The 12,082-nt window shown below is 38.3% G+C and overlaps 1 protein-coding gene across 1 annotated transcript in view; it reads right to left on the bottom strand.

Annotated features, from left to right (window-relative positions):
- Positions 1-12,082, bottom strand: part of MND1 (meiotic nuclear divisions 1) — a 41,285-nt gene that overhangs the window by 2,731 nt on the left and 26,472 nt on the right. The window lies entirely within an intron of this gene.

Here is a 12,082-nt window from a genome sequence, read left to right as displayed (position 1 = left end):
TGAATGGTCAGCATGAAACTTGTCTCCAGGGTACTGAGATATGAATACATGATCAGGTACCCACTGTTATACACGTTAAACTTAAAGCAAAATCAAATTATGTTGAAAAATCATCTGCTAGCATACAGGAAGGGAAGAACTCATTACTCCAACCTTAACAGTAACTGATATGAAAAATGTTGACATTAGAGTAATACACTATTTCAAAACCAATATAGTTTCTAAAACTGGCCTACAATTAGAAAGTTTGAGCACAGCACGAAGAAAAGCAAAAAAGATGAGCAAAAAACTGAGTGGGAAAGAAAATGCCATTTTTGCTTACTTGCATGCATCAGAAATTCAAGTTTAGCCTGAGAGAGGTATATTTATTTCCTTTGCTGAGTGCTTGCTGCCATCCCCACTTGTTCAGTTCCATAACTGGCAGCACTGACAACAAACTTGCAGCTAATGGCATTTGGAACAGTACCTAACCCTACTTAATGCAAGTCTGCAGAGTAAGAGCTTCCACTCATCAAGACTTTAAATGTGTGACCTCAACATTTTTCCAAAATTCTACTGTAAAACTTGACAGCTGTATTTGACTCCAAGTAATGAAGTTTGAAATGAAGTGGAGGAAAGTGGGATGGCATTAAATTCCATGGATCCAGAGCTGTGAGGTGACAGCATCCTGGTGGTGGGTGAGCCAACCTATTCCACAGCACTTGAGAGGTCTCAGCAGAAAGCTCAGCTTTGCTGGAAGCAATAGACCAGCACAACAGTGGCAGCATGGTGCCCTCACCCTGCAAACACTGCTCATATGTGCTAAAATATACATATGTGATCATGTGTTCTGAAAATGTGACTTCACACCTCTGCCAAAGAAAAGGTTGAGGTGATGGCAGACATAGGCTGGACAGCAAGTGAGAATGGCAGTCACTGCCTAGAACCAATTGTGGCTAGAAATGAAACATGGTAGTGACAGCAGGAAGCTATAATGAGGAAATACAGACAGACAGACAGACAGACAGATAGATAGATAGATAGACAGACAGATAGATAGATAGACAGATAGATAGACAGACAGACATATAATCCCCAGTGTCTCATGGCTACAGATGGACATTTAGCTATCTGAAGACAAGATTTAAGCCCCTTGGGATCAGTCTTAAGTCTTGCCTATGATTGCACTGCATGATCTTGTGTGTCTGCTGCAACCAACACCATGCCTGGAAGAGGAACAAAATAGTTATGGACCTGCATCTCCAGGCACAGACACCAGCCACATCTGCATCATTGCCAGCATCTTCCAGACCTCACAAGAACTGTCAGAAATGAAGAACTCTGCACTTTCACTGCTTTCAGGAACTCTTTTATAGTTGCTTGTTGGGACTTTCATTGGTTGCACCATCTGTGTGTACACATGCACGGAGGATGAGGGAAAGCAGGAGTAGTAAAGCAGACACCCCCTGACACACCTACTTTATGTATGGGTGTAGCTAACTCCAAGTCATGCTACTTCTGACTGCTTGTTCTCTAGCTCCAGGGGATCACACAGCCAGGCTGGTTCTTAGACTGCACTGAAAAACAAGCTCAAGATCTGAAGAGAGCAATAGCATGGGAACTCAAAAATATACACTCCAAAACAGAATCAGGACACCAACTGTGTGAAGCTGTAAAAAGGAGAAACTCAAACACAGCACTAAGGGCAGCTGGCTAATTGCCAAAACCATCAAAACCATGGAGCCCCAAACTTGGCTGGAGTCCTTCTGATCCTCCTGCTCACCAGAGCTGCTCTAACTGAACTTGATTTTTGGCAACTACTAAATAGTACTCCAGTACTGAATCTGCACAAGACAATGAAAGGCCAAATATGCAGTAGAGGTGAGCAACAGAGGAGGCAACATTTTCCAGATGCTTCCAGATGTTCTCATTATCATTAGGCTCTAGTTACAGTCTGTATCTATACATCTGCATATAGGCTGACAATATATTGCTGTCTGGAAGCTGCAAAACAATCCATTTGTTCTGGACATTACATATTTATTTCACCTATTTGTGTGACAATGAATCAATAGACTTTCCCACTCCCATGTCTGCAGGATACAAGTAATTTATTTGGCTAAGGCACATACCTGTATCCTCTGCTGACTAATTTCAGGCACATTTGGCATTTTCTAAGGAAGAAAATGGAAGCTTGCATTTTTGTCTCCAAAACTGAACAAAAGCAACCACTGTATGTACAGCAATGCAAGGCCCAGGAGCAGCAAGACGTGAAGTGCTGGTCTGTTACGTCAGCAAAACACACCTGGAAATATGCCCAAAACAGTGAAAGACTACAGGACAGAGTTATTTTGACCAGTCCTCATGAAAGTTTTTTTTCCCCTCAGCTCCTAGTATCTCTAGAGAACTGCAGGGAACTCAAAAAGCCCAGATTCTGGGAGCTGAACCATTATCCCAAGCATATTGTGATTGTCCTTCTCACAGGGACAATCCACTCTATCCCCCAAGAGGAAAGCAAAGGTATGGAAAGGAAGGTCCAGCCACAGTAAATGTCTAAAAAGAAAACAAGGGTGGGCTGGAAACATGCTTTTCAATGCAGGTAAGTGGCATTCTACCAGTGACCTGCAGGTATTTTGGAGCAGGCCAGGAGACAGAGGTGACAAAAGGGTACATGGACAGATGTCAGAGGTGCACCAAAAAGCTTCTAAAGCCAAATGGACAGCACCTGGTCAGGAGTCAAGGCCAGCAGCACAGAACATCAGCACAGCAGTGTTTCTAACAAATCTCAACAGGCATTACATATTGACTCAAATCACTGTAAGGCCACAATGTTTCTGATCTGACTCAGGAAGCCCCTACAGTCATTCTCAGCATACTGCAGAACTACAGCCTCCTCTTTCCTTCTTCCCCCAGATTCTCTCACTTTTTTCACTGGAAGGGGGAGAGAGTTTGAATTAAAAATCCGATTTGCATTCCAAAATTGAATGGCCAAAAGCTGTAGAAGTCTCAAATATTTCCACAGGGCAAAAATCAATTGTGATAGTAACAACCACCATCTCCTCAGAAACATTTTCCAAATGTACTTTAGGTTCTTCCTAAAAACATTTTTAAGTCTCACACATATCATTACAGGAACACTAAGGATACAGTCATGGAACAGTACTCAAATTCAGATTGTAAAGGCACTGTATTACAGTGCTGGTAGCTATAGTTAAAGAAACAAAACAAAACAAACCAATGGCCAGAACCAGCTCACAACCACCTGAGCCGGCAGAAATGAACAAAGAGCTGTCGTTTTCTCTGATCTCCTAGATCCTACTCTGGCATTTTCTGGATAACTTTAAGGACTTCTAGGTCCAGGAACCTCTACTTCCCCAGAATAACAAAAGCTAATTCTATTTATAAAGCTTACACACTTGAGTGCCAGTTTTGACCTACCATAACTAATGCCACAAGAAAATGGTATGGACTTCCTCACTTAAAAGGCACGTGACTGCAGAGGGAATTAGCACCTTCCCAAGGAGAGAGTCACCCATCAGCCTGTAGGTTGTTAGCAGATACATGCAAAATACAACTGCAATCTTCAGCATGTGGGCAAGGGAGTAATTTCACAGCATGGATCACAATTCCTCTGCATGAAACACAGGGAACAGCTGCAACTGTTCTCAGGGACCAGGGAGGATTATTAGCCCGAAGATTCCCAATCTCTCTCTCGTGAAACTGGTCAGGGTAAATTACGTGCATTAAGTGGATTTGAATTCCTGTAATAAATATGCATTCACTTAGACCAAATTCAAAGATGAAAAATGGCAACTACAGTAGGAACATGTAAACTTGAACCTCTCATGACTCTGGATAACCCTCTGCAGAAGGCAGTGGATAATCATTCTCCTGCACATAGGTTGCCCTTACTTTCCAGAAACATTACCTTGCCATCACGACAGTGACAGACTTGTTTTCCTACTTCTCCTGGGGCAGCATCACTATAATATCCTGTGACACAGTTTCCAAAATTCTTTCCACTACTGAAAACATCTCATGCAAATAAAGATCCCATCTCCAAAGGCCAGGGTAGAAGGTGAGCAGAGAAATTATACACCTGTCATCCACAGAAAGTACAAAAGGTTATTGCCTAGTAATTCCTACCCACCTGTCCATTCACAAACTGACATACACCACAGACTCTGATCAAGAGCCCACGACTTGCCATTGGAGACTATTTATGGAAATGATGTGATGAAGTGGCTTCTTAAGGTCCATATTTGAGTATCCTTGAGAATAAGTAATCTACAACACTGTCAACAGGCTGAATTGCAATGTGGCAAGAAGAGCTTTACAAGAATGTTTTGTAACCCTGTACCAGGCAGATATGTCCATACTATTGGAAAACTTTATTCTCCCCCATGCTTCCCAAAGAGGCACTTCCTCTTATAAACAGAATAAAGAGCTGCCGTGTAGAAAAGTGATAGCACATCAGAATTCTGTCAACTCCTTTGAATCCAAAATAACACATCACTCCTCCCCCATACTCCAGTATCCTACACAACACTTTTCCTCATGATGTTAATCAACAGGTCACAATGCTTCAGAATTCATTACTAAATTCAAGTCAATGTGTAAATATGATTTCTCATTTAAATGGCATCACAAACTCAACTCAACTTTTTATACTGACTTATTTTAGACTCTGAATAAAGTTTCAGCACTACAAGAAAAAGCACTGACAGTTATGAATGCTAGCTACTGGTCTACAACTATTCTGAAAAGCATAGAACACAATATAAGCTATTTGAGATAGAAAAATACTCAAGAATAGTGATATGAATTAACAAAATCAGCATTTCTGCTGCAACACCACTGTATATATGCTTGAAAATGAACCTGAGCAAATAGATATCACAGTGCCAGTCTTGTCTACCTGGTGAGATGTAGCAGTGCACAGTAAAGCTACTAAGAAGTTGATTCACATTGCTGAGAATATGCTTTTAAAGGGTCTGTGATCTCTGTCAGTGTGTTTGAAAAAAGTGTCAAGTCTCATCAGCAAAAAACTCCCTCTGTCCTGTATGAAAAGGTCACACTGTCAAATTTCATCAGTATGTACACAGGGTCTCCTTGAAAAATGTCCAACAGAATTTATCAGAATTGTTACCAAAAAATTCCTCTATGCAAGACATGCTCTGGCACTTAAGTTTACTATATTCATGTACCTACAGAAAAAGACCATTTACCTTTCAAGTGTTGTACCTGAAAATCCACACTAAAATCTTAGTTGCATAACTAAATTTTCATCCAAAGAGCAGAGGGAAGCAAAGAGCTTGCAAAACAGAAACAAGCACACCAACTTGATTCAGGGCTGATTCAGGTGTCCCTGACACCACTCTGTTTTTCTTGCACTGGACAACTCTTCCTTCCCCACTTCATTCACTAATAGATGCCACACCTTCAGCACAGCTAAAGGAACTTGCACACTTCTGAGCTGCTGAATTGTATTTCACAAGGAGGCCCATGCCAGGGCACCATGGTTTTTGGGCAGATGTGTATTGCAGTCTGCTGTGACTTCACGTGTCACAGACATTGTAGAGAAGAGTCTGGAAGGCATCGCAAGAGGTTCTCTGGTCTCTGTCACCACAACTCAAAGTATGTTCAACTTTTCCTATACCATTTCTGAGGTATTTGTGGCCTGTTTTTAAGGTTTCCAATTTTCTGGCCCTACAATTTAAGGCTATTACTTTTTGCCCTCTTCTCCATGAACCTGAGTAACAGGCTGTTGCTTTTCTTTTCTCAAGGAGATACAGATATGCACAACCCACTAAGAACCATCTTCTTTTGAGCCCTATTTTTGTAAAGCTTTTTTGTCTCTTAGAATGTGATTGCTCAATATCCTTTTCCTCCACTCTGAGCACTTAGTTACATGAATATATGAATGCTTTGAAATAAATTAGGCTATATCCAGGTAGGATATCCAACACTGACACTGTGCTACAGCTGAAGCCATGCTCAAGCCTTTAGTGCCACACTTTCTGCCTTGAGCACAAAGATTATTTTATATATCTCATTGTGGGTTATATCATGGCTTTTGTATCTTAGTGTAGGGGTTTTTCTTGGCACAACAAGAATTCGTATATTCAACTCTGACATCTTTTTTCAAATCCTCCCCACTTAACCAACTGCCTCAGATCATTTGTGTAGCACAATATCCTTGAATACAGGTAACAGCCTTGCACTTGCCACTACCAACTGCTATCCATTGTTTATTAGACCATCTTTGCAGTTTATCATGATCATTTTGAAATCACATTCTGTCCTTTGTCCGTACAGTCTCTCCTATTGTCATGATCTGCAAATATAACAAAAGAACATCTTCTATTGTATTATCCAGCTCATTAATATAAATACTGAGCAGATGCACACACATGACAGATGACATTACAGAGCTTCATCAACTCCACCACCCTTTCTGATACTGATACATTATAAAGTAGTTTGAGATTTCACACTACTGCTGTTTCATCAGGATTATATTTCCCTACCTTCCTTAAAACAGTGTCATGCAAAACTGACTCAAAACACCAAAGACAAACTTCCCCCAATCTACAAAGATCTCATACAGTGGCAGAGAGAAAACTTCTGTGTTGTTCTAGCTGTTTCCAAATTGGTTTTCTGTTTCTGAATTTTTCTCTGATATCCTTCTCTTTTCAGTGAAACTAAGTCATATGACATTAAAGTGAGAAGGGAAGAAAAAACACTGTTTCCACACTGTCAAATGTGCCAACATTAGTCTTGCACTTACACAACCTGCCCTGAAAAATCTTCTGTTAAATGGCACAGGACAAGGAATCTATATTAGAAATATACAGTCATTATCCAGAAAAACCCATAATGAAAACATAACATACCATCCCATAAAATATAGGAAATATTTTAACATAAAAGATTAGCAATACATTTCTTTAAGCAAGGCCAGGGAAGACCTCAATTTGACAGTCCTGCATGTTAGCAGTAAAGACAATGAACTAAAATCCACAATACCCTTCCTGATCTAATTTTGCATGTCAAAGTCATGAAAATATAAAGGCCAGTACATTCCTTCAAATATCACTGTAACTTTATCAAAATTATCTGAATGAGTGCTACCATACACAACAAACCTAGCAGGTCTAACCCTGGAAGACAGAAGCAAAATACTTACTCCACAAAAGCCTTTTTGTTTCATATATAAATGGATCTATAGATTAGATCCTTTCATCAGGGCACTCCTAAATAGAAGAGTGTCATAAATGAAACCATAAGCCAATTCACTCCTAAATAAAAGTGTCATAAATGTAGCCATAAGTAGCCATTTTCCACATCACAAATTTTATCAAGTGTCTACCATTCCCAAGCAGTTCAACAGCTTTTGCCATAAGGATTTACTGGCAGAGACAACAAAGCTATTCCTATATACTTCACCTATGAGCCTCTCACTTTAACTATTTTTTCTGTCATTCCAATATAAACAAATAAGAAACAAAATAAAGAAAAATAACAAAAATCTATCTTGTGAGTGTTCTCATTTGATTTAAAGAAAAAGCAACCTTCCAGAGTGGCAAATTCATTTAAGCAGGGTGTTTGCTACATATATTATCTAAAGATTTGGTCCTCCAACTGCCTTCTTTCTGAGTGTCCAAGAAAAGCTCCACTGACAAAAAATAGCTTTTTGCTTAACTAGCTAAAATGCAGCTTCGTTTTAAAGTAAGTTGGCTTAAGTTGACACTCCCTAAGAATAGTCTGGCTAGAATGTGTTTGAGGTATAAAAACACAAGTATGCATAAGTCTAATATTTAGGACAATTCTCATTGCAGAGTAACCTCTTATCTAAAGATCAAACACAGAGACAGAGAAATTCTCTGAAACACAGAGAATAAGGGCCTTTTGCTGAAAGCCAAATGACCCTTCTGGAGTTAAGCTTTCCAGCTTCAGCCAAAAGCCCCACATTTCACTTTAAGCTTTGTGCCTTAGGTATGTATGTACAGATACTTCCTAATTTGCCCAGTTTGACCTGGTGGCCCTTCACTCATTATTCTTCATGGCTGTTACATTTTCCTTCTTTTCTAAGTGCCAAAAGCTGCTCACTCATTTACATAGTCCTGTTGCTCCCTCATTCAAGTTTTTTCAAATCCATTTTCTAACAGTTCAATTCATTGCAGAGTTCATGAAAATCCCCTTATGAAAATTCGTCATCTGTTCCTAGTTGGTCAGAAGACCCCTGGGTGCTCTTCAGAGATTACCACATGACAGACAATTCTGTGAGGTACAGGACAAATGACCATGTGGATGAAAGTCTTGTGAAGAAGGCAATAAAAGACTTCTTCAGATTTTCTCGATGGAAAGAGAGATTTCAAAGACCTCAGGAGAGTCCATCACAAGATACGGGCATCTACACCATTAGTTCCTAACTTGAGCTGATAACTTATCAGCTGGTGAACTTCAGCACTGGAATGAAGGAAGGGCCAAGGTGAGAACTCTTTAACTTGCTTTTGTCAGGGAAGGTCCTTAAGCCATTACATTACAGCCTCTGGTAATCACAGCCAGATTCTGCTTAGTAAGTGTTTCCTTAGTCAAAGGATCAACCTTTTCAATATCTGAAATGCAAGCAAGCCTCCTTTGATTTTCAAGATAAAAAAAAATAGAAGGGCTGAAGATAAAGGAGCAGATACTCTGCTCAAATTGGCAATTCCATCCAGTTTCTTATGATTACCAAAGGAGCTTGGATCAGTAATCAAAGTACACATTTGTACCTCCATTCATTAAGTACCCTGTTCCTTTTCTCAACTTTACTTAACAGCTAAAATTTTAGCATTACTGTATGAAACTATGTTCACATTCAAGTACATTTATTATTCCTCATTCTTTCTAGAAACTAAGTTATGTTTCGTTTTCATAAGTTTGATTTATATTTTAATGTAGTTTTTGAACAAGTAATTTGATTTGTCAACCTTCCAAATGAATGACAAGCCATTCCAAGAACAGTAACAGGGAGCAGGGGAAACGAAACAAAATTCTTAGTTTGTTGAGAACAGTAGAGTAAACATGTCCTTTCATTACTGGTGCACATCTATATATACTCTGGTACTCCATGATGAAGGAGGAAAAAAGGCGTGGGTGTGTGAGCTGTGTAGTTTTGTTTTGACTAGTAGCAGATAGCCTGCAAGCTACATATATGAACATCCATTGTCTACTTCCTGTCATATTCTCACCCAGATTCTCTGGACATGACTATATTAAATATATAATACTCTGTAAGATGAGACTCATTAAAAAAGGAGTTCTTGCTTTTATAACCATTATTTTTCTATGTACTTTTAAGCAAGTGTCCAAAGAAAGCTTAGTTTAACCCACTAAGACTAACTTAAATGTGAGTGAAGACACAAGTCTAACTTCAGCAGAGTGACTAATTTCCAACTGCAGACCTCTGTTAATGGCATTGCTGCACAAACTGTAAAAAGCACAGCTTGTCTCTCAGATGCCAGGTGCATATTTCATGGTCAGTAGCTAGGAAATATCCTCCTAATTGCAAACTGAACATACTGCATCTAAAAGTGATTAAAAAAACATTTTCTCTAAAGGCTTCATCTGTACACAATTTATCTTGGTGGCACCTAGACCAAGCTCAAAATTATTTGTAGATTTCCACTTTTCCAAGTGGAAACATTCAATTTTTAAAAATTGTTTATTAGCTGATAATGCTGACAAGGCTTTTTAGTTTAAACCACCTTTCTGATCCAATTTCTGAACAACAATCCATTAAACCATTTGTAAATTACTGGCATTCTGACACATTTTGAGTAAAACTGATGCAACTCATTTTAAAGTCTCTCCATTAGCCAGGATAGTCCAATCTTCATTTAATTTCTTCACTACTGTTTCTCTTCTGAGAACAGGAACTATTCCTAGCATTAGTAAGAATGTCCCAAAGAATCTAACTCTTAGTACTGAAGTTTTTGTAACACGAAGTACATCTGCATATACAACATATTTTCAAATTGATTTGAACATTAGAGAATAGCTGGGTGTATCAACAAAAAAACCAACCCCCAAACTATGCACTCAAAAAATCTAAATAAACATTAACTTTTCAGCATTAACCTTTCAGATATTAAGATGAATGAAAAAACTGAACAATACAGAACTATTTTCTCATACTGTCTATATACCCTGACAATTCCTCTGTTTGTCAAGCTAATATTTTCTTTGTTTAGAAACATCAGAATTAGAAATTTCTGAAGGACCTAAAAGGAAAAAAAGACATTTTCAAATACATATAACATATAACATGACATTTTCATGGTATTCAGTAAAGTCTGGATGTTTTATCAAAATTTATTTTCACAGAATTATGTAAGTAATAATTTTAGAAAATAACTTGAACTGGACTGGCAGTGATGCCTCTGAGACCACACATTCAGAGAGTCAAAAGAATAACTATGTGGATATCTGTAGTTTAAAATTGTGTCCATTTGAACCCCTTGTCTCTCTTGTTACAGGATAAAAATAAACAGAGAGAGCTAAAGTAAAAAGGCTGACACCAAAATTGCTATATGTGTTGTATCTGGTAGTTTGCTAATTTTTGAGAAAACAAGTTTGCCTAGACATGTTCAGATCACTGTTTTAAAGGTAAAAGCCTAAGACATAAAAGTTATCAGTAACCAGACATTCTAAAAACATGCTAAATCAAAAAGGAATGCTGACAGGCAAGATCCCAGGCCCCATAAATATTAGCAATCATACCACACAGAAGTCACTGCAGGCAGTATGTAACTATTCCTGAGAGAGCTGCCCTATCCAAAGACACACAGTAACAAAGCATGGCTATTGTGTAAAAAAACGCAAAGGCCTAACAATGTTTTAATAATTTTAATTCCTCTTATTACAGTGAAAGAACAAGAAGTTTGAAATTCTAGAAATGTTTATTTTACAGTGAACACTGAAAGTGTTTAGCTGTTTCCAATTACAAGCTGACCAGCAACTCAGAGGAAAGTCCCTACCATTTATACACTTATGTTGCCAGACAAACTTTTCTATAAAATTAATTATGAGAAAAATTTTATTAGCTCCTAAACACCTCTCTCTGGCAGGCAGAAAGAATTAAACATATGCAGAAAGGTAATCTTGATATTAGGTGGAGCTTTTTCTGTTGGCTTCATGAAAATCTGCATCAACTATGAACTATTGTAAGCTTGCACTCTCCATGGCCTTGCTGTCTACCATAACCTTTAGAGAATCTAGCAGCATCATCTCTCCAACTCTGCATACACGCATACCATGTCACAAAAGGAGATAAATCTCTCTACAATGGCTGCTCTCCCATGAGAATATATCCCACCTACATAGACCTGTCTCAAAGGTGAGAAACAATCTCCATCTGAAGCAGGGTCACAAGTTGACTAGAAAAGTATAAAATCCCACTATTTGTTTGGCTTTTTTTACTTCAAATTATTCTCGTCAGTTTTACTGCCTTTGAGAAATAATTTATTAATCAATGCTAACTCACAGAAGGTGTCTTAACGTTATCAAGTGGCAAAGACAAACTTCTGAACTGCAGAGGTCATTAGAAAAAAATCCACAGATTCTGCTGTTCTAGATATATTTTTACAATACTGTTCCTGTAAAATGGAATTATCAGAATATATCCACAAGACCAGACTATTACGTAGCTTCCTCTAGTGGTCAGTCCCTAAATCTTGTTGCTTCTGCTATTTACTGTAGTTACACACAAATCTGTGTTCAAATGCTGTAAATTTGAGAAGGCATTAAAATTTATACTGCAATGTACCTCTAATACAAAAGCTGAGGAAACTAAGCCAAAACTTAGAGCAAAACATTTGTTAGTTGACACTAAAACAGTGAACTAGCTAAACAGTGAAGTCAGCAAAAACCAGAGTTATTAGTTTTCCCATTTGCACCCTTGTGAATATGCATTATAATATATTTAGTTACATGGTCAAGTTTGACTTTCCCACCATGAGACTCAGGAAGTAAAGACAGATGTTCAGTTTTTAGCTGAGTCTTCAGATATTTGCTATGAATCATTCAAACTTTTGTTTTGACCCTGAAAATTATGTAT

This window comes from Molothrus ater, chromosome 4, assembly GCF_012460135.2.
Source record: "Molothrus ater isolate BHLD 08-10-18 breed brown headed cowbird chromosome 4, BPBGC_Mater_1.1, whole genome shotgun sequence".
Classification (NCBI taxonomy): domain Eukaryota; kingdom Metazoa; phylum Chordata; class Aves; order Passeriformes; family Icteridae; genus Molothrus; species Molothrus ater.
This window is presented reverse-complemented; position numbering and strand designations above follow the sequence as displayed.